Source organism: Temnothorax americanus, unplaced genomic scaffold (assembly GCF_048541705.1).
Source record: "Temnothorax americanus isolate GAGA-0224 unplaced genomic scaffold, ASM4854170v1 Scaffold9, whole genome shotgun sequence".
In the NCBI taxonomy this organism is placed as follows: domain Eukaryota; kingdom Metazoa; phylum Arthropoda; class Insecta; order Hymenoptera; family Formicidae; genus Temnothorax; species Temnothorax americanus.
This window is the reverse complement of record NW_027509812.1, coordinates 673951-694652: the sequence shown is the minus strand read 5'-3', so window position 1 is coordinate 694652 and position 20702 is coordinate 673951. Positions and strand designations below refer to the sequence as shown.

The 20702-nt window shown below is 40.5% G+C and overlaps 1 protein-coding gene and 1 long non-coding RNA gene across 12 annotated transcripts in view; one reads left to right on the top strand and one right to left on the bottom strand.

The window, feature by feature from the left end:
* LOC143908122 (uncharacterized) overlaps positions 1 to 20702 on the bottom strand; it is a 102524-nt gene that overhangs the window by 65330 nt on the left and 16492 nt on the right. For 7 of the 9 annotated variants that reach the window (XR_013260034.1, XR_013260032.1, XR_013260041.1 and 4 more), the window contains one exon: positions 3820 to 3877. The exons of the other annotated variants lie outside the window; for them this stretch is intronic. This is a non-coding gene — a long non-coding RNA (uncharacterized LOC143908122). The remainder of the gene's footprint in view (positions 1 to 3819; positions 3878 to 20702) is intronic. 9 annotated transcript variants of the gene reach the window in all.
* Positions 9266 to 20702, top strand: part of LOC143908099 (uncharacterized) — a 215267-nt gene continuing 203830 nt past the window's right edge. The window contains exons 1-2 of one of the 3 annotated variants that reach the window (XM_077425410.1): positions 9266 to 9459; positions 11098 to 13265. The gene's annotated coding sequence lies outside the window, so the exon portion shown is untranslated. Of the gene's footprint in view, positions 13266 to 20702 lie in introns of all 3 variants that reach the window. The other 2 variants (XM_077425409.1, XM_077425411.1) reach the window with 2 other exon arrangements.

The following is a 20702-nucleotide window of genomic DNA, read 5'->3' as shown; positions in this document are numbered from 1 at the left end:
TTGCCTATAATTAATGTTAATCATATTTTGCTAAAATTAGTATTACTGTAACTGGAATATTAGATAAATATACGAGTAAAATAATTTCATGATTATTCCTGATATATCTGATTTATAGGCAACGAAAAGATACTAATAAATGTATTTTATAATATATTTCTAAGTTCACGCAGATGATAATAACGATTCAAAAGTTAAATTAGATTTCTGTTAATTAAATCTTGGATGTCGGAAAAAATAGTTAATCATATAGTTGCGAAAGTGAAAGTAATTGGTCGTAATTAAGTAAGAATACGCGAATAAGCTGATGGCGCGCATTCTATAGAATTAATTTATAGTATTAATTTAAGTGTCGCCCCGATTATCGTGAGACTGGACATCGTTGGTTCAGGAATGAAAAATTCCGGCTCACTTTCTAACCGGGATTTCGCGCAAAATCGCGCGTACGCTTCTCACAATGCATAACTAGCACGCAGAGCCTATGCAAATGTACACACCTGCCGACTTCCGCGTTCTTATGTATACGGCGCCGTAGAGAAAGGCCACTCTTCTACCATTGTAATTCGGTAGCCTCCGGGCTCTTTCCATAGACCGGGCATACTTCACTGACCACACGAGAACGGTAAATAGATGGATATGGGCGGAACGGAACAATGTGCAATGGCGAGATGGGTAACGTCCATGTAACGTCGGATAGAAGGATGCAAACCATCTAAGTTTTCGCGATCGGGTTCACTTCTCGTGCAGGAGTGGATGCAAAAAATCGGACGAGCAAGCAAGACGAGTTTCATTAAAGTTCTTATCGTGCGTGAATAATGATAACTTTGCCAGTAGTAGCACCGTCCAGATGCAAAATTCAATCGACCGATCTTTCTAATCAAACTTTCTCACATTCTAGGTAATAAATATTAGGGGTTGACGACATTTTAATTTTTTAATCTAAGTTTTTCAGGAGGGAAACGATTTAAGACGCGGCGTGTCGACTTTCGCAACTGTAAAACAGTCATAAATATAATAAACGTTCCGGCTATGAAAAATCGGGTTTGTCGTAAAAGAAAACTTATAATATTCTACAACATTTTACTATCTTGCGTAAAATTTTATGGTTTACCAACAACAAGAAGTAAATATTTCAAAGAAGCGAAAGTTCTGTATCGAGGCGTAAAACTTGCGTGGATATGTAAAATGTAACAATCCTCTCGCAGAGATCGTTATTCGTGCAATGTCTTCGGAACAGAAACTCGCGGTCATTTCCTTAAAAGGTATAAAAAATATAAGCGTTGCAACGTATAGTTAAGCTATCGCACTTGCAATACGTAACTGGCAATTTATCCGAGAATTTCGTTAATGCACTCGCGGGATCGACGAGAATTTATGGTGAGCTTCCGAGGTGCCGACATTCAAGGTTAAACGATTACACGAGGAAGCCCCCGAGGATAATAGCAACTTTGGTTCGAAGAAGGCAGCAGCAGCGAGCGGCGGCGGCGGTGGTGGCGGCTGCACGCTGCACCTCTCACGCCGGAAATAAATAAACTGACTTTCCTTCCCGCGGAGGATATCGCGGCCGCTCGGTGGCTCCGGAGCTAGAGGATGTTGATGTTCCGTAGCTCGCGAGAAGCCTGAAACGTATAGCAGGAAACCCTTGGGGCATCGCCGGTGCTCTTGGAAGTTCTACTCCTCGCGTGCGCCGCTTTGTTTTAATACGGCGAGGTAATGGGATTGTTGCGAGCAGCGAGCTCGTCTGCCGTTGCCGTCACGGTGTGTCTCGTGAGAATGAGGATAACACCGCGTAGTGCTATCTACGCGCGCGGCTTTGACGGCACATGCGCCTGCGACGCAATCGACAAAGCAAATTGTCCGTATACTTGATCGAATCGGAATGAGTATATCCTATGGTTGTGCGTTGTTTGCACGCAGAACCCTCCTTATTTGTGCAACAAAGGTCGTGAAACAGATATAGATAATACATATAATTAATGTATATGAAAAATGTTATACATTAGAAAGAAGAGAGACAGACGTATCTATCAAATTACATAAAATTAATTATAAGTTTAAATGTACATTAATCGTAAATACATTTACTAAATATATTACTTAAAAATCGTTATATATTAAACGTACGTGTTGCATTAAAAGTTTTATTAAATTTTATACTTCAAAATAAAATGAACAGAAAAAAGAGAGAATGTTTATTATATATTTTTCTTATTGTATATTATAAATTATTCTCATTATATATATCATGAAATTTATAAGAAATGATAAAAAAAGGGATCTAGAGATTGTCAAGAGAAATTTCGTAAATTAATGAATTATAATAAAGATTTTTCTTCTATAATATAACAATATTATGATAATGGAATAAACGTAACGTTCAATTGCAAAATAATTTTAACGTAATGATAACACAGTCATCCCTTTTAAGAAGATTCCGTTTCAGACGGTACGTTTCTCTTATTGTAAACATTTGAGATGCATAGGAAACACTGCATTCGTCTCCGTCGTTGACGGAGGTAAGCCACGTTCGCGAATGATAAATACGACGAGTTTACAGGAGCGATGCGCACAGTATTGTATCAATTTCGCTTGTTAAAACTTAGCGTTTTAAAAAGTCAATGTTTAGATACGGCAAATACATTTTACAATAAAAATCATGAGCTATCACTTTTTTCTCTTTCCTATGAACTTTCGCTACTCCCTTTATCCACATTTGCGTATTTTATTTGTACTTGTGTATAGGAATCAAACCTTTCTCTGCCAGGAATACGTTTTGCAACATTGCACAACGTTGAGATAAGATCGTAGAGCCGCATCCTACGGTTACCGCGCACCGTAAAAGATCCCGCGTAAATAATTCCTGCGTCCGCGCCGAGTTTCGCGAATAAAGCTTTCCCGGGCGATTTATATGATATATAATACATAGCGGTTGAGAAAACGCTTTCGATCGCGCCGCGGTTCGTGCGATCCGCGATCCACGCGATGTTTTTCCGCACGCGCGCCCGTATACTCCCGTGTGATAAGCTGAAATTAAAGAAAACCGCACAAACCGGTTCGATTCGCGATGCAGCGAGATGTGCAACAGCCCGCGCCGCGCGCGCGCACATCTGCCGCTGAACGAATGCGCTGCATCTGAGAGCGCACAAATGGTGATTACGAGAACAAAAGGGCGAACACCGTGAATATATCCTTCGTAGTGCGCCACCCCGGTGCGCGGCCGGTCTCTTTCTTTCCTCACTTCGCCCTCCCTCCCTCCCGCCCTTTCCCCCGCCTTTTTTCACAATTCGCGATCTTTTGTCTTCCTTTCGTTGACTCTCCGGACTTTTTGCTCTTTGCCTCTCGCCTATAATTCCTACCGTTTTTAGTACTCCTCTCCGCATTTTTACCTGGCGAATTTCAACGTCAATGGCTTATTGTGAGCCGAATGAAAGGCGTGCTCGAAATAGTCATGCAATGACGTCGCATAATGTCCGGATAATGAACGTTCGCGCTGAAGAAACGAGATTTTCAGATCGTATAAAATTATTATGAGGCCGCACAAACGGAAGCAGCTGTGTACCGGTAAAAAGCTGCCTCGATGTAATCTGTCTTCATAAATTAGTACGACATTCGTACTTTAATTAAGAAAAACTTGAGAATAGGATAAACAGAGCGATACTTGAATACGATTTTGCAGTTGCACAAAAATTGTGGTTAATATTATGATATTGTAATGGCTAATGAGACATTAATGTTTTATATAACCTGATCGGATAATAAAGTTTGAGATACATTCTTGAAATGTACATACCGTTGTATGTACCATCTTGATGTACATACCGTTTATATTTCCTTTTTCTAGCGCTCCACGTATAATTTTTTTTATGCTCTTGTGAACCTGTAACAAAAAAGACGTAGCTATCATTAAAAACATATATTAAGAGTAATTGAAATAATTGGAAGAATAAATATGGCATGTGTGAAAAATCTCTCTTCTGACTACTTTTGATCTCGACAAAACCGAAGAACTTCCTTCCCGAGCTGCACACTCTCTGCAGGCCCATTTTTTAAATAAAATTTCGTCGTATATTAGCTATCGATATCAAAAGTTTAAGTAATCGTAAATCACTTGCGCTCTGCAGAAGTTGAAGAAAAATTTTGCCGGTACCGCGAGCACACGATTGCATCGTAAATTCAGGCGCGATTTCGCCGTTTTACGGGCGGCCCGCGCGGCGGTAAGTGTGAAACAGCCTTGAAACGACACGGTGGCGCATTGTTTTCCCCCGGGTAGCGTACGCCGAATTTCGAAACACACCGACTGCGCGAAACTGCAGCGAAAGTCAGGCGATTCGGCGAGCCCGGTCCGCGCCGCCTCGCCGCATCCGCTTGCATTCGGAGTAATTTCGACGACGCCGCCGGGACACAAATCTCGGCCGCCGAAAACGGTCGCGCTCTCCCCAAGTTATTTATCGGAGAATCGTAGATTATATATATATATCGACGATATATATATATCGTCTCTATGCGGAAACCATTGTCCCGGGCGGAGGAATTTGCCGTGTTATTATTTACTCGAGTTTATCGTTCGCGTTCCTCGAGTATGACCAGTTTTTGGTTCGCGGTTTGGTAACATAATCCGGAGCATGGAAAGTCGTTAGCTAATTAAACGGCTTTTATATGAACAGATGGGAAGTGTATATCTACGTCAGAAATGAGAGAAAGACAAATGAGACGCTAAAAGATTTCTCTATTAGGGAGAAGAACCTACTTGATTCTATCGAAGTAGCTTTTTCTCACGGGCTCCATTTGTGCGTAATGGTTACCGCTTTAATATCAATTTCATATTGCCAGTGCCGATAATTTTATATTCCGTGGCCTAAATCAGTATCAGTCGCTCGAAAAAAGGTTTTATCTCGGGGCATAATAAAATATTGTCACTCACACGCTTAATCGCAGCGGGCGGCGCGGCGGTAAAATAAAGCTGGTATTCACGAGACGGCTAACGATGAGCATTTTTATGTCGCCAATGCGCTGATCGCGACTGAGTTACCCACTTCCGTTATCGCGCGGTTGCTCTAATCTCTATTACCACTATCCGTATAACGAATCGAGTGTATGGCTGGCATCCCATAACCCAGTGCGTAAACCCCGCTCGTCATTCCGGCGATGCGGGAAATTATTCAGGGATATCAGGGCACTCTACCGAGAGAACGACGTCGCGCGCCGCTCCGCGACTTCTTCTGCAGCTCGTAAAGATATGGAACGCAATTCCCTTCATTTTGCATGGCCCAATAAATCGCGATTTGTGCCATGCGCTTTATCCAGTTTTCGCGGCGGCACACCTAAACTACCATCTCGTATAAGTAATCCAAGTAGATAAACGATAAGAAATAACCGCTGTTTCTCATCATTCGTTTTAAGATTAACCCCGGATTAACCGTAAAACGATCATTTAGATACCTATTCCGTAAAAGTTGCCCTGGATTTTGCACACGCAACTTTTAACGATGATTATTTTATTTATACGGCACATTAAAAATAATTAAGTCAAAGAAACCGTGTTCGGAAATCTCGTTTACATACAGGTTCTCTAAAAAAAATATGACGTTTCATGATCGTTCGCATCAAAATTGTCGGCAAGGTTGTCCGTTCATTCGAGCGTCGTATCTGACGAAATTACGAAGTTATGACTGTAACGCTTGAATTAAGAATTTCACGGAGATTACATCGTTGATATATCGAAAGACATGCGGTATGAAATACTAGCCGCCTTCGGTTATGTGACCGCGAGAGGGGTCCCTTCTCGACCGAAAAAGATTTCAGCGCGTCGAAACCGGTTTGAATAAATACACATCACCAGGCACGATTTCCCTATAATTTACAACGAAATTATAAAGTTATCTAGCCATTGCCTGTCTTCGTTCAATGACTGGAATATTGTTGGGAGAAACGACAAAGGATAACTGTTTCTGTTTCTGTCTTATTCTTTGCTGCTATCACGATCAATATTTCAAAGTTGCTTATTATAACAATATAGGCAATTCATCATCTTAATCAATTTTACGAGTCATTAAAATAATCAACGTTCCATATAACTATTTTCGGTTTAATTTCAGAGTGATAACATTGATTAGTGAGATATGGGGAAAATTCATATGTATTTACACATATATTTATCTATATAGATATATTTTTAAAATAACTGTGGCAAAATATCTCGTTTTTTATAGTTTCTCTTGGACAATTAGAGTTTATCGTCGCGTGTTTCAAGCGCAGTGTTCCATTAATCGCACATTTGAAGGCTCGCTGTCCAGCACAAAATTCGCGCGATGCGGTTACAAATACATGTGTATGTCGCAATCACGCATGTGACGTGCAATCAACCGGTTAACTCGCTACGAATTACACACACCGGCCGTCGTAAATAATGTCGCGTGCGAATCTTGGTGTTAAAGCGTCTAACGAGGCTGCTGTCACGAATTAAATCAAACATAGTACACCTGGCGAAATGTAACGGCGATGTCCTAACACTTGCAAGCAATTTTAAGTAATAGAGAGAGAGAGAGAGAGTCTTTCTTAAATTTCAATTTATTATCAAGATGCCATCATTTTTTTGGTATTAAATATTATATATATATATATATATATATATATATATATATATAGATAAAAGTTGAAATTACAAATTTTTCTGAAGAAGAGATAATTTAAAGAATTAAAGTTTTTGTATCATTTTATTACGTATAAAAACTTATATATTCTTATACATATTATTTATAATTTAAAATAATTCTTGACATCTGTAATAAAAAATTGATTACAAATTAATAAAAAAGCTGTCTTTAAAATTAAATCAAAATTACACAATACTAAAATGCTTTGAAGATAAAAACGAGCTTGCTGATTGTCGAAATTTAAGTTTTTGAATATAATTTTCATAGCCTCTTTTGTCTTTCGAATTGCAAAAGTCTGCTCGATGGGACAACTTTACCTCGCCAAAACCAGGGGAGCAGAACTCGAAAGGGCCTCGGGAACGAATCAGCAACCGGTACGACGATTCGTCCTAATGCTGGCGCCAGCGGAAACTCATTATGATGAGAGCCAAAAGTCGTCGACGATACGACACATCCGCCAGCGACGAAGGACGATGCTGCAGGCAGCATCGTGAAGAAACATCAGCGAGCGGAAATGCCTTTCGCGTAGACACTCGGTATCCGCGCAATACGGCGTCATCGTCCTCAAACGGCACGGCTACCCCTGATCCTCCCTACTTGCAAAATGATATTCCGCTTCCCCGTACCTATGTAACGTGCTGCTGCAACTGCCGCGACAGTCAAACTCCCGCATCCTTCGGCAAGGATATAACATGTCTGCAGACAGACACGTATATGCAGGTATATCTTGACCATATACGTCTCAAGTTTAAACACGATCCCGATGGATAATGTTATTAGATAAATGTCGACAGTGTTATTCGATAAATAGAGATTAACAGTACTTCAAGTACGCGAGAGTTAATTAAAAGAGAACACAAGACTACTTAGTATAAATTAAGTGAAAAGCCTCAGTAGTATCATATTTTCTCAAATTTAATAAAAGGTTTCATAAAAAAGATCTCGCTCTAAAAAGGGGTTAATCTGGGCGACTCATCTTCCCTAAGCGACCACTTTTCGCGCCGTGGTTCCTTCCATAATTTCGTCCCTTTTAATTAAACAGATTCGCAAGGTGTCACGATCCGTCGCTAATGAACCGCGTGAAAATAAAGCCGGGATTAAACGCGAATGACCACGTGTGGAAGGCCTCGCGAGAGTTGTAACGCCGCGTGTGTACCTGCCACTTTCGCGTATACCGTGCGCGCGCGCGCGCGCGCGAAAAACATCGTACGCGCCGTGGGCCAAACCAGTCGAGTACCTTAATGAGGGAGATGCTCGTATTTATATACGCGCGTGTGTGCATCTCGGCGAGCGCGCGGTTGTGTGGTGATGATGGTGTGGTGCGGGCAGCACGCATACCGCGGGAACAGGTACGTGCCCCCATGTGGGCACACGGCCGGGGCGCCCACGGAGAACCGGCCGCATTCTCTCGTGAGTACCTGAGAACTTTTCGTTTAGCGTCTTGAGCTCTTCAAAAGACCCCGCTCTCATCATCGCCAGTTGAGAATTTGAGACTGATTTACGATCTACGCAAATGACACGAGCGTTGACTTTAACGATTTCTTTCATTCATTTCTAAAACGGTCTCGCATGTAGACGAAATTTCCCATTTTAATAATTGACAAGTTAAATAAAAACGTAAATCGCTAGGATTATAACTAATTTAGGAATATACACACACTTACACTTTACGTTTTGTGCACATAATTTTACTCGATAAATTTGTCCAATTTCCTTTCTCTTATAATAGAGTATAATTTTCAGTATAATTTTGCTTCATGAGAAATTTACTGACTGGAGAAATTATAGCGCGCGCGTTACATATTATTAATCCGTCTAAACTTCGTAATACCGATTGAGATAGTGCTAAGTGTTCGCATACACTTCCGGCTCTACCTCTTCCGTTAATGCGCGTATCTCTCACGTGCAATAATACGAGTTACGGAATTCACGCGAATTCACGCGGCAACATAGAAAAAAGAATAGTTATACCCACCGTAATAAATCAACGTTGCGATAACGCGTCGGAATGCTTCTGTTTCTGGTCGCGTCGTTAAAATTGCTGATTTCGAAGACAAAATTTTCAGCTGCATAAATCGGATGTAAACTGTGTGTTTAAATTATATTTCGAATTAACGTTCCAGTTGTTAATTTAGTTTATCTCATAAAAGATCTCCGGTTTTCACACATAGTTTAAATCTTGATTCACAAACTATAAAATAATGTCTTATTATTTAAGATTTAAGATTAATTCATATGATCTTTACTAATCTGTGTGACCTTTCTGTAACTTATAAAGCACTAAAGTAAAGTAATAACTCTCTGTAACCTGTAAAGTACGTTTTATAAATTTGTGCACTGTTTCCAAACGCAAGAAATTAATATTCCAGAATTTACAGCGTTCAATACAACGTGTACTTTCGGATATTACTCATTTAAACTTTTGGAAAGCTCATTACATTCCGGCATCAATGAAAAACTGTCGAATATACAGTTCAAACATCCTTTTAGCCGTGTATTATTCACGAATCGATAATGGCATTTACGCCATGAACCCTGCCTTGTGCCGTCCCTGGTCGTTGTCCCTCGATCAAGATCCTGATCCATGCCGGCCAGTCTTGCCGCGCCAGCGCGATCGAGAGGATCGATGCTGCATAGTTCCAGCGCATCGGCGCGGCGCTCCGATTCGAGAAATCGAGTACATATAGTGATCCTCAATAGAATTAACCGAGATCAATAACGAAGTGGATTCATCAGTGATGCGTGTCTCTATTTGTGCAATTACTTGCCGGATGTGTCACGTGGATCCGCTTGCGATCTGCCGGAGGTTAATAAATTCGCTACCGCGGCCGAATTAATTCGTTTCTCCCAAAGGAATTGAACCTCCCGCGGGCGATATTTTTTCATTCTTCCCATCGTACATCTCTACGCCAAGAATCTATCAAACGGTTCGGTGCTTACAATTTCATTATCGCGCGCTGAATCATTTGGGTGTATTTTTGGAACAGTGACGAAGTGTATATATAAAGCATTCTTGTCCGCGTCATTAATTCGAGATTAATTTAATGAGCGCCGATTAAGGGCTTCCTCTTCTTCTCGCGAGATCACGGCTCACATTGCTTTGAACGACGGCTTATTACGCTCGATTTAGATTCCAATTGACCGCGTAACTCACACGTATCTGTACGATACTTCGTTAAATGTAACACTTGAATTCTTTCGACTTATCTCCGCGCAGAAGATAAACAGCCCGAAGTCAAACGAAGCAAAATCCGCTAATTACATGGGCTGATTCACACACAGTTCCCTGACAAGCGGTTCATATAACTTCTTTCCGTTCGCCTACGAAATCTTTCCATAAATGTCAATCAAGTAATTTTTTATCTATACACCATATATATCGGGCTTTATCAATTCCGTAGATCATCTCGCATTACAAAAAACAAATGCGACTCTCTGAAATAATTAATGGCATCAATAAAAATAGTTAAAAAACCGAGCGGACTCTCGAGATCTACGATATCTTCAATCCTTTAATTTTTTTCGATTAATCTCGCACAATGGCGATAGAAAGGCGGAACGTTGAATCGCGCGCGGCGCTTTTTATTCGTCGTTCCGTTAATATGTTAATTCAATTTATCTCGCGGCATGCAACGCGCCCCATTCATCTCTGTCTACTATCGCTCGATGTTTACATCCGTGTTCAATTCCCTCAACATTCCCTCGTTCTTCCGCCGCGCGTTAGTTTTTCCGCGGCATTTTCCGCTCGCAAAATTGCATCCTCGCATATACATCAGCGCGGCTGTCATGCCTTTCCGACATCGTGACTTTTTCAGATCAGAACGATAATTATTATTCCTTAGATTCTGGGCCCCGGAATTGTGTTGCCGCGGTTAGCTTTCGAAAGTTTAAATATTTGGAATCTTATGAGCTTTCTCACGGATTTATACAATGGATATATGTGTTACGATCTTTGTTAAGACGAGAATTGAATCGTCAGAGCACTCCTGCATTATCCCTGCAAATTGTAATTCACGACAGATTCACGAATATTAAAGCAGATAAGTTCGAGCTCGCTGCTAGTTTCTTAAGGATACTCTCCGAAGAGCTTTCGTAATTCCCATGTTATTAACGTAAGTCGAAATTCCTCGCGAATTATGTCGAACTTTCTGTCTCAAAGTTTAACTAAACGTGTCAACTTGCTTGTCCGGGAACTGTTAATAACATTAGTTACGTGCGTTCGTGGGTGTGCAAAATGATAAAATTATAAGCAATTATCGGAATAATAGAAGTTACAAAATTGAAATTCCCCCATCACAGTTTCTATGGCATAGAGATCTACGTTCGACACAACAATTACTCCTTATTTATGGCGGCGGTGCAGTGTACGACTTAACACATTGCACAAAGATACCGAGATCGCATTCTCTCCATCCTGATAATAGTGCATAATTTCACGTGATAGTGGTGGTACGAGATACTGTGCTGGATCCTCTTTGAAGTGCTACACAAGGGGCTGCAATTACCGTATCGCGTTAAGCGACGTCGCTGCCAGTCCGCCACGCGCGGATCGCGGATGAAAGGATGCGATTAACGCGGCGATTCGCCGTTACGGGACTGTGAAATTCGCCGGAACGACGTAGCCTGGTCGCGGCAGCAATTCCGTAACGTACTTCTTACGCGATATCGGAACGGCGCAAAAATAGAGAAGCTAGATCGATCGTCCGCCTCGCGAGCATTCGTGAAATCGGCCACGGGACTATCACCGGCTGGTGTCACGAAGAAATCAGTGTACCGCGAAGTGTACCATCCCTCTAAATTGCGGTGTGCTTTCTCTTTCTCTCTCTCTTTCTCTCTCCGCACGATAACGGCACTCGGCTGCCCGCCGATACACCAGTCCGCAAAAAGCCTCGACGCAAACGTACAATTATGTCTGCAGTCTAATTGGAAACAATGCCATTGTGTACGATTGGAGAAAGTTTAGAAGTTTTAGAAGAGAACGTTACCGCAACAAACGTTATTGCGTAGTCACCGAATGCATCTTTGAACATTTTTTCTATACCCATGAAATGGAACATCTTGAAATAACGCAACGGACGACGCTTTTCAGTCTCAATTGTATGACCAGCGCGTAATAACAGTTTGAGCTGTAAGCGAAAAGGACTCTTCACATCTGGGATTTATTTCACGTGTGGAATTTTTGAAAATTCGCCAACACTTTCCTTCACAAACTCGGCGTTTCGCAACATACATATCGGCGCCGAGTTTACTGCAATTCTCACGCGGACACGCGCTGCGAGAGGTACCGGTTCGGCTCCGCGGTACGATGTTACGTACCTTCTACGGTGAATTTCGCGGTACTTCAAATGGCAGTTTCCGCCGCAGAGTAATAGTTTCGCAGCTTGCCGCAGCCACGGATTGTTTCTGCTCCGCTGGCGCGGCGCGTTTCGCTAATTTGCTTCGATAATGCTCGCTGACAGAACTCGCTGCAGAACCGAAACTGGGTTCCTGAATTTAAGGCCGCGCGACAAATCGCAGCGGTAAACAACGTCCCTTGTTCATAGTTACAAGAAACTAACATTGTGCGATCGATATTGTAAAAGTGTATTCAAACATAACGCAATGCAATAGTAATTATTATTGGACTGCTTCTCGGTGTACTTGAGCACGCTTTGAAGAAATCGACAAAAGCTAATTTCCTGTCAAGATAATGACGATTTATCGGAAAAAAGCCATTGTATCTATTTCATGTTTCTGATTGCAGCGATTATTAATGAGTCATGCACGAGTCTACACGTGTCGTATCTGAGGATCGATAATAATTAGCGCGAACGAAGTTATACGCTAAAAAGTTATCGCCTCCGTTTACCGATCGCAATCTCCACATCGGCAACACGACGAAAACACCGAACCCGTATTTCCACGTTCCACGCTGCGTTGCGTGAGCAAACGAAGAGGCGAGGGCACATCTCTTCCACGAATCTCTTTTTCGGGAATTCGTCGGTCGCGCGTAAATCCAGCGTGCAATCCACGGTGGAGCAATAATCTGCGTCTTCGAGGAAACCGGAGCCGCGGGAAACCGCCACGGCCGCGTATGAGGGTAACCGGCATCGACGTCGAAGGACACCGCGAGAAGTTATCCTTTGCGTGGCGAATCGCGTTACAACGCTTCGCGGGACCGGGGTCGGAAACGGGGCACCTTGGCGCGCTTCACGTCGGAAGAAATGCATCGAGCGCAGCTCCGAGAGGCGCGCTCGTGACTCGAAGAACTCGGATGCTGGTCGGACGGGAATTCAAGAAGTTCGTCGCGCGCGTCAAGGAGAATCCATACGGAGAGCGGCATGCGATAATGCGGCTCGGCGTTATGCAGCCGTCGAAGCGAATCCGCGACATGGTGCTGCGGCGAGCGGGAAAGGATTAGAGATTGCAAAATCGATGCAATTGACAATTGTACCGTCGATGTCGCGCGGCATTGACTGCGGAGAGATGTTTCTCGGTTAATGCCGGCTGCCTGACACGGAATTGCACCGCGTCGATCACGCTGCGTGACCTGGAATCGTCCGCATACGCCGCAGCGGTCGTTTATTGAGGATAATAACGGCTCCTTCAACAGATAGGAGATACGTAAGTAAGGTGCGTTCGTAAATGTTAAATGCGTACTTCTCTCACATATATGAGATTGCCAGATTCCAAATTTCTTTTCCTATATATTCTTGCGTGTCTTTTACATGTAAAAAAAGTCTTCTCTGAATACTGATTATTAATAATTTACTTTATAATTATCATATCTCTAATACATAATTTCGCGCACATAAACATTCTTCTATCATCAGTTAATAATATATTATTCAATACGTAAATTCTATTATTAAATTTCTACTTTTCATAAAAAAGTTCTTGAGTCATGCAGGGTTATTGTAGCCTGTATAAGGAAAATTCTATTCACTCTGTTCTGAGAAAACTGTAAAATGAATATTTTTCGGAATACGAAGATAGATGTTCGGATATTTATCCGGTATGTTTATTCTAGATACGACTATACGGGTTTGGGGTTCAACGTACACACAACCTACTCAGTTGCATTAACTTTAGGGATAGAATCGGCTTTGTGGTTAGTAGTCAGGAACTGCGGAGGATTTGAAGAGGAGGAGGAAGAGAACATTTAATCGTCCCGTTAAGGAAAGTGCGATAGTGTGTAGGAGGTGTTTATTTCAGTAATCAAAGCTTACGCAAGCGATGATGTAACGGTGCAGTAATAGATTTTTTTCTCTAACAGTGTCACCTTGAGATTAGTCTCTTCATCCGAAAGCGTTATTTAATTTTGTATGAAATTATGAGAGCAAGTAATAATATTCTTTTATAATTGATGGGTAATGCAATATTGGCCAATATATATATATATATATATATATATACAAATAAATATATATAAAAAATAATATAAAATAATAAACATGATAAAAATAATGCAACCATCTCGCAATTCATAAAAAAATATACTGTTATTTAAATTATTTCATATATCCAATTTCTCTCTCTCTCTCTATATTTATGATATCCATTTTACCGTTCAAATATTCCGTATCATTGCGATATCGTATCATGTCGAAAATAAAAGCACGGTAGCTTCTGTTACAGTACAATAAAGATAGAAGTGGTAATTTTGCATTAATGAGTTAAATCCCTCGGAAGAGATAGTTGAGTGAACGTAACGATCGTGCTTGGCTTGGAACAAATATACATATATTTGCGCGTACGTGTGCGTATCCGTATTGTGCGATAAAAAGCGTATCACTCGCGTTGGACGATTCACGCGCTTCGCGCTATTATCAGCATGAATGAGTCTCGCAACACGAGTCCAACGTATTCGTTGCTATTAGTGTGCGTTATCTACGTGTGAATGCACTTGCCGCCGATCGTCCGTTAGCTTGAGGCGAGACAGAGAGAACGACGGAGGCGAGGAGCGGCCTATAACGAGCGTGTCCGGTTCCAAACCGAGTTCAAAGACATTCTTCCGATGCGAAGAATTAAACGTCATCTCGTTCTTGCATTTTAGTGCCTCGCTTTGGGTTTAGCGCACCGATGCATTCGGTCGATGCCCGATACACTCGTGATTTGTGCTAGGGGACGATAATAATTCCTTACATTGTTTGCAAAATTGTATTTTTGTGCCTCACTTATTTACTGGAAATTAAAAGTTAAAGTAATTTAATAGAAAAATTTTGCACACGTGTTCATTTATAAATTATGTCATTTAATATTCTAGATAATTAGCGCCATCTTTCATTATGTTAAATAATTAAAATAATTCAATAGTTCTGTCGGTACACGGTAATCAAAAAGAATTTGTCGCTTGAAAAGAAACTCAACGTGAAAAATAATAAAAAATAAAAGCGAAGGCACTATATAAACTCCATTTTCACACGTGGTAATAACGAGCAAACGTAAATTAACCATGTGTGGAAAAAAAAGCAAGGTGTTTAGCTTTAAAGTGCGGCTCGTGACATTTGTTTGTCGTATGGTTTGTTTGTCGAAAAAGTGAGTCTCTTCTGGCACATCTCGTATGTCGCGGGGATAGGAGAAAAAATAACAGAGAGAGAGAGAGAGAGAGAGAGAGAGAGAGAGAGAGAGAGAGAGAGAGAGAGAGAGAGAGAGAGAGGGAGTATGGCGAGAACAAAAGAATGGGAGGGAGAAGGGAGGAACTGGGTTTCAGAGGGGTCGCATATGCAACCCAGAGCGAAGCGACCTACGCGGAGAATGTTAAGATGAGCAAAAAGGTTGCAAAGTACTTCTCGGAGCCGCCCGCGTCGTAAGACAACTCTGTTTGAAATCAGAACTTTTAAAGCTTATGAAGCGCGTATACAATATGTGTATTACCATAAAATAATAATAATCTCAACATAATAATTGTAATACCATAACATATAAGCGTATAATTTTCCTAATATTTTATGTTAGTTCTTATATAATAAACAACCATAAAATTTATTTTATTTTCTAATAATTGTTACTGTATTTCTTTTATATAAACAATACTTTTAGATTTTTAAAATAAATTTTTTCAAACCACAAAAATTGTGTTGATTTATTTAAACTAAACTTCTACATCTCATTAGCTATGGACATTATTAATATGTTTATCTGTGTATAGAAAAATTATGAAATTGTGTATTCTTTCGTGAGTAAATACGGCGAGTCCTTCGAAAAACTTTTGAGTGCGTAGACCCCACGTAGTTACGTTCGGGTTATCCACCCTGAAGGCAAATCTGTCAAAGACGTGAATAGCCCAACGGTTTAGAACAAAGAAAGAGGCGAGAGAGGATTGTGAAAGAGGGCCGCGCGGTTTCAGAGACCATTCGCCGGAAGGGACCGGTATACACTACCTAGAAGAATGGTTAGCAAAGACGCTAGTGGCCGGACAAAATCGATATATCGTTGTCGAAGAAATTATATCTATAGAAGAAAGAAGCATGTAAGGTAGCTCGCGCGACTCTTGAGCAACTAAGAATCATCCAACGATATATGATCTTGATAAGATTCTCAGCATCTGATTTTTGAGTCTGGTAGAAAATTTGCGATTTCCAACTTGATATACTATTTTAGTACAAATTTTGTCACGTTACACGTTAAAATATGTGAACAAAATTCACAAGAAATACGTTAAGTTGTAGGCTAAGAGATACAATGAACTTTACAGTTGAGCGAACTTGCAAAGCTATTTTCACAAATTTCTATTTTTGAATCGCAGCTAAAGATAGACGGTGGACTCTCTCTCTCTCATTATCTTAGAAAATTGCGTGGGAAACTCAAACTGAAGCAGTCTCGAGCTTGATTTATTTCGTTGCCTAAGGCGCGCACTCGTATTATTTAATTCGAAAATAATAATCGTACCTAATGATGACATGCGCGATGTTAAAATCGAATATCGGCGAACGCCTCGAGGGATACGAAACGCGCGCTGCATAACAACTAGTAATACGAACGGCAGACACACACGAATGGCGAATCTGAATTATGAGCGATACGAGATACGCGATTGGAAATCGGCGCGCGACAAGTAGTCGTCGGAATGACAAACGAACGGCGGCGAAGTCGAGTCGGAGTCCAAGGCGAAGGTCTTCCCGCGCGGCTTCAAAAAGTCTCGGCCTGACCGCGCGGCACATATATCGACCAGATAATAGAGGGTCATTAAATCTTCCTAAAGGATCGGTGCTCACCTACATATCGCCAGATAATGTTGCTGCTCGACGGCGCTTAATCACGTACGCGTACACGCGCGCGCGCGTATATGCTAAACGCACGTAGTGCCCGATCCTCGATAAGATTGCTCTGTCGTGCGCGCTACGAGACGTGCGGTACGTTTTATTACGGCGCTACCGCAGGAAACGACCGTGTCTTCCGGCCTCTACGCGAGAAGTATCGTCGGTTGAACGAAGTAATTGACAAAACACCCGCGATTACGATTGAGTACCCTGAAAGCTGATTTCCGCGCATGTAAGTGTCACCGTCCGTACTAAAATGATTATTCCTTCTTAATATGTTTGTTGTATTAAACCTTATTTTAAAATAAAATAAAATAAAACATAGATCAATAGTTAGAATATCAATAGTTAAATAAAAGAACTATAAAATTTTCATCAGAGTATTTAGTTTCTCTTACATTAGTAAGTAAATTAGTTTCTCTTCTCTCCTCGGAATTAAATCGACTCGATTTAATTATCTAAAACCTGTAAAGAAACCTTTAAACCTTTTAATTCTGCTGCATATTTCTCACTACCTATAACAATATCGTAAAACTGAAATTTTATGTTTTAGTTAGCTTACAATTAGTCTCACCAAATTAGAAGAAATTCGATGTAACGGTAATGCCAGCGTGAATAATCCGGATGATCTGTAAGTCAACCTTAGATGGGAAGAGATCAAAGATCTCGTCACCCGATTAATTGAAAGGTTAAAAGGTTTAAATATAGCGTGCATAGTACCTCACGCTCGGCTAACGAGTCAGTTCCCGATGTACGTATTCGCTTTTCGCGATCGTAGGTCGATTACCATCCCTGGTTTTTACGCAATCGTGTCATGGTCGTTAAGCCCACGCGATTATTTTTGCATTCCATTGTCGTCTCTACCGCGATTCTAACACGCCGCAATTCATTCGAGAATGTCAATCGATGAATTATGCATATCCGCGGCACCGATTTGTCGCTGACATCTTGCGGTTCTTTATAAAGTTGAAGAATTGCGTTTTATGAAAATTGTGAGAGCAAATCTGCCAGAGGTGTTTTGCGAAACAGAATTTTCTCAAACTATAACTGTCTCCGCATAACGTGCATAGTATATATTACGAATGTTGTTATTGTACCGCAAAACAAAAAATATATAATGATACATTATGTATGCGCATATATATATATGTTAAAATATATATACATATATATATATATATATATATATATATATATATTATATAATATATATATAATAAATAAACAAATCATCATATTTACACGTGTACTTACATTTAAAATAATTCAAATTTCAGTCTAACAATAACTGTAGACGGAAGCTTATCTGTCACGAGATATGTCCTGCTAGAAAAAGTTACATATGATATCTTGCTTCTGATGCCCGTATTCCCGCAACTGCTGCAAGTCGCGGAGAATAGCATTATTGCGCTACAGTAAATACTGAGGGCTCGCTAACGAGACAAAATTATGAGCTGAATCGCGACGAGGGCCTACGGACGATAAATCGCGATAATCACCGTAGATCGTAGTCATCTTCGTGCATCGCGTGTTAGTGCGCGCGTAGAGGATTCGGGTCGGTGCATTCGCGGAAACACCTGAATTTTCCAGTACCGTTAATTACGTTAGCCAACACACCCGTGGCTCGCGTTCCTGGGGTACATACGGTATAAACATTTTTATCGGGAAAACTGATATTCCCCAGAGCACAATCTTTACTCTCATTTGCATATTACGCAATGACATAATTCAAGCTTTTTAATAAAAACATTTTTGAGAAAGAAATTTATTCTGATAAATCTTTTTCTGTCGCGTTGCTTTGATTATCTGCGCTTCTGTCTTTTTTTTTTTACTTTTTTTTTATAGCCTTCGTTCTCTCTCGTTGCATATTTCATGCAACATGAAAAATAAATCTATTGTAATATTTTTCGAAGAGCGATACGAATTTGATAAAGTTACAGAGAAATCCTTTTTTATGTGAAAAACTTTTAGCACGTGCAAATGCAAACAAATTCAGTTAGGATTAAATTAATCAAATCATTTTGGCCAAACGCACGAAGACGTACGATTCTGCTGATTTTAAGGTCAATTTAACGCCGACGTCACCCATGTCACACATGATTCACGAATGTTTCGTTACGACGCGGTGGGTTACATTAAACGTTATCCGCGATCTAAAAGTAGCATTCCTGCCAGGGGGTTTCAAAGCGTGTGGTTGTGTAGGAATCATTAGAGCGCCAGAAGAGCTCACGGTAGTACAGCAGCGAAGCCGGGACAGTTTAATTCAATTTACGCCGCTCCCGCACGCGCGGTCTTACTGCCTCGTGTGAATTGCATATACCCTCCCCGTGAGGTTTGACGATGTTCGCGATCCCAAGCCGATTGTCGTTTATAATATTTACTCTACGCGTTCGCCGATTTTAACGCATTGTTGAATTATATCGATCTATCGATGCACCGATGGCTATCGCGCAACGGATTGTAATTAAATGAAATAAAATCCACCTCCCCCTTTTTACACGTTCGCGAATATTATCCGATTACATAGCTGCCCCGTACCCTTCGCGCGCATCGTTTTACGAATGTTTATCGCCAGGTCGACCTTTATTTTTGTCGGGCGATACATTGTCGCTGAAAACCGATTGTTTACCGAAAATACGCAATTTGCAATTGATCCGGTTGTTGTTTTCCGATAAGCAGTACGATTTCTCGTATTTTTATTCGCTCCATTAGTTACGATTTTATTTAATTTGCATTAGAGATTCTCTCACGTCGCTATGCATTTAATAACCCATCATCTGTGAGCCAGGTTTTCGCAAATTAAAATTAAATTTTGTTAATTATACAAATTTACATGCATTATCGACATGCGTTATCGCGATCTCATTTGGGAGAGAAGTAAATCGTTGGTGGTCAACATAAAAACGCATTTATGAAGAGTATAAATATTACTTTTGGAAATTTGTTTATACTTCACGAAGAATATGTAAAGCGGAAATCATGGAAAATTTGGATTTTTACTTCTTTCATAACAAATTTATCTAAATTAATTAGCGAAACTAATCTATTTTAATTACTTCCTTTGTATATTTATATAAAAATTAAGATAAAAATCGCCTTAATCGATCTAGAGAAGATATAGATATAGGTAAGCAACTTTGGTGGATCATCATATTTTATAAATTCAATTTTACATGAAATACTACAAGCTTTAAATGAATATTTATATATTTTAACCAAGAAAGTATTACTTTCATTACTTACAAGTTTCCCATCAACATCTATAACATTTTCTTAATAATTCACAGGGCGCTATAAACTTGCAAACTGACTTTACGAAGAAATAATGCTGTTTCGCATTATCCCGCCAGTCTCTATGGGCATATTAAATTCGGTTGATCTCTTGAGTTTCTTAAGGATTCCATGCACGATTTCCTCAGAGCGAACACATTATAATATTTAATGTCCTCGAGCCCAGGAACCGAATTAATTCAAACCGGATACCGGTCAGTTACCGGAAATTCTACGAACGATAGAACGTGCCTCCAATGTCGGTAAATGACGGTGGCGTCGGATCGGCGCAATCGTTGTGGAGAAGCGCGCCTTCTGCTATTTATCGCCGATCGGCGAGATTTCCAGAACGTGGTCGAGTTCGAAATAGCGAATTTTGCCGAGGAGAATTTTAATCCTAAACTTAACACTGTACCTCGTAAGATAACTCTGATTCTCGTAGCCTAGACTCGTACTTTTTTCCATTTGTGGAATTAAGTGTTGCTAAAGTGTTCTCAAGCTTTACGAAAATTATATTTACCGGGCCTTTTCCAATCTA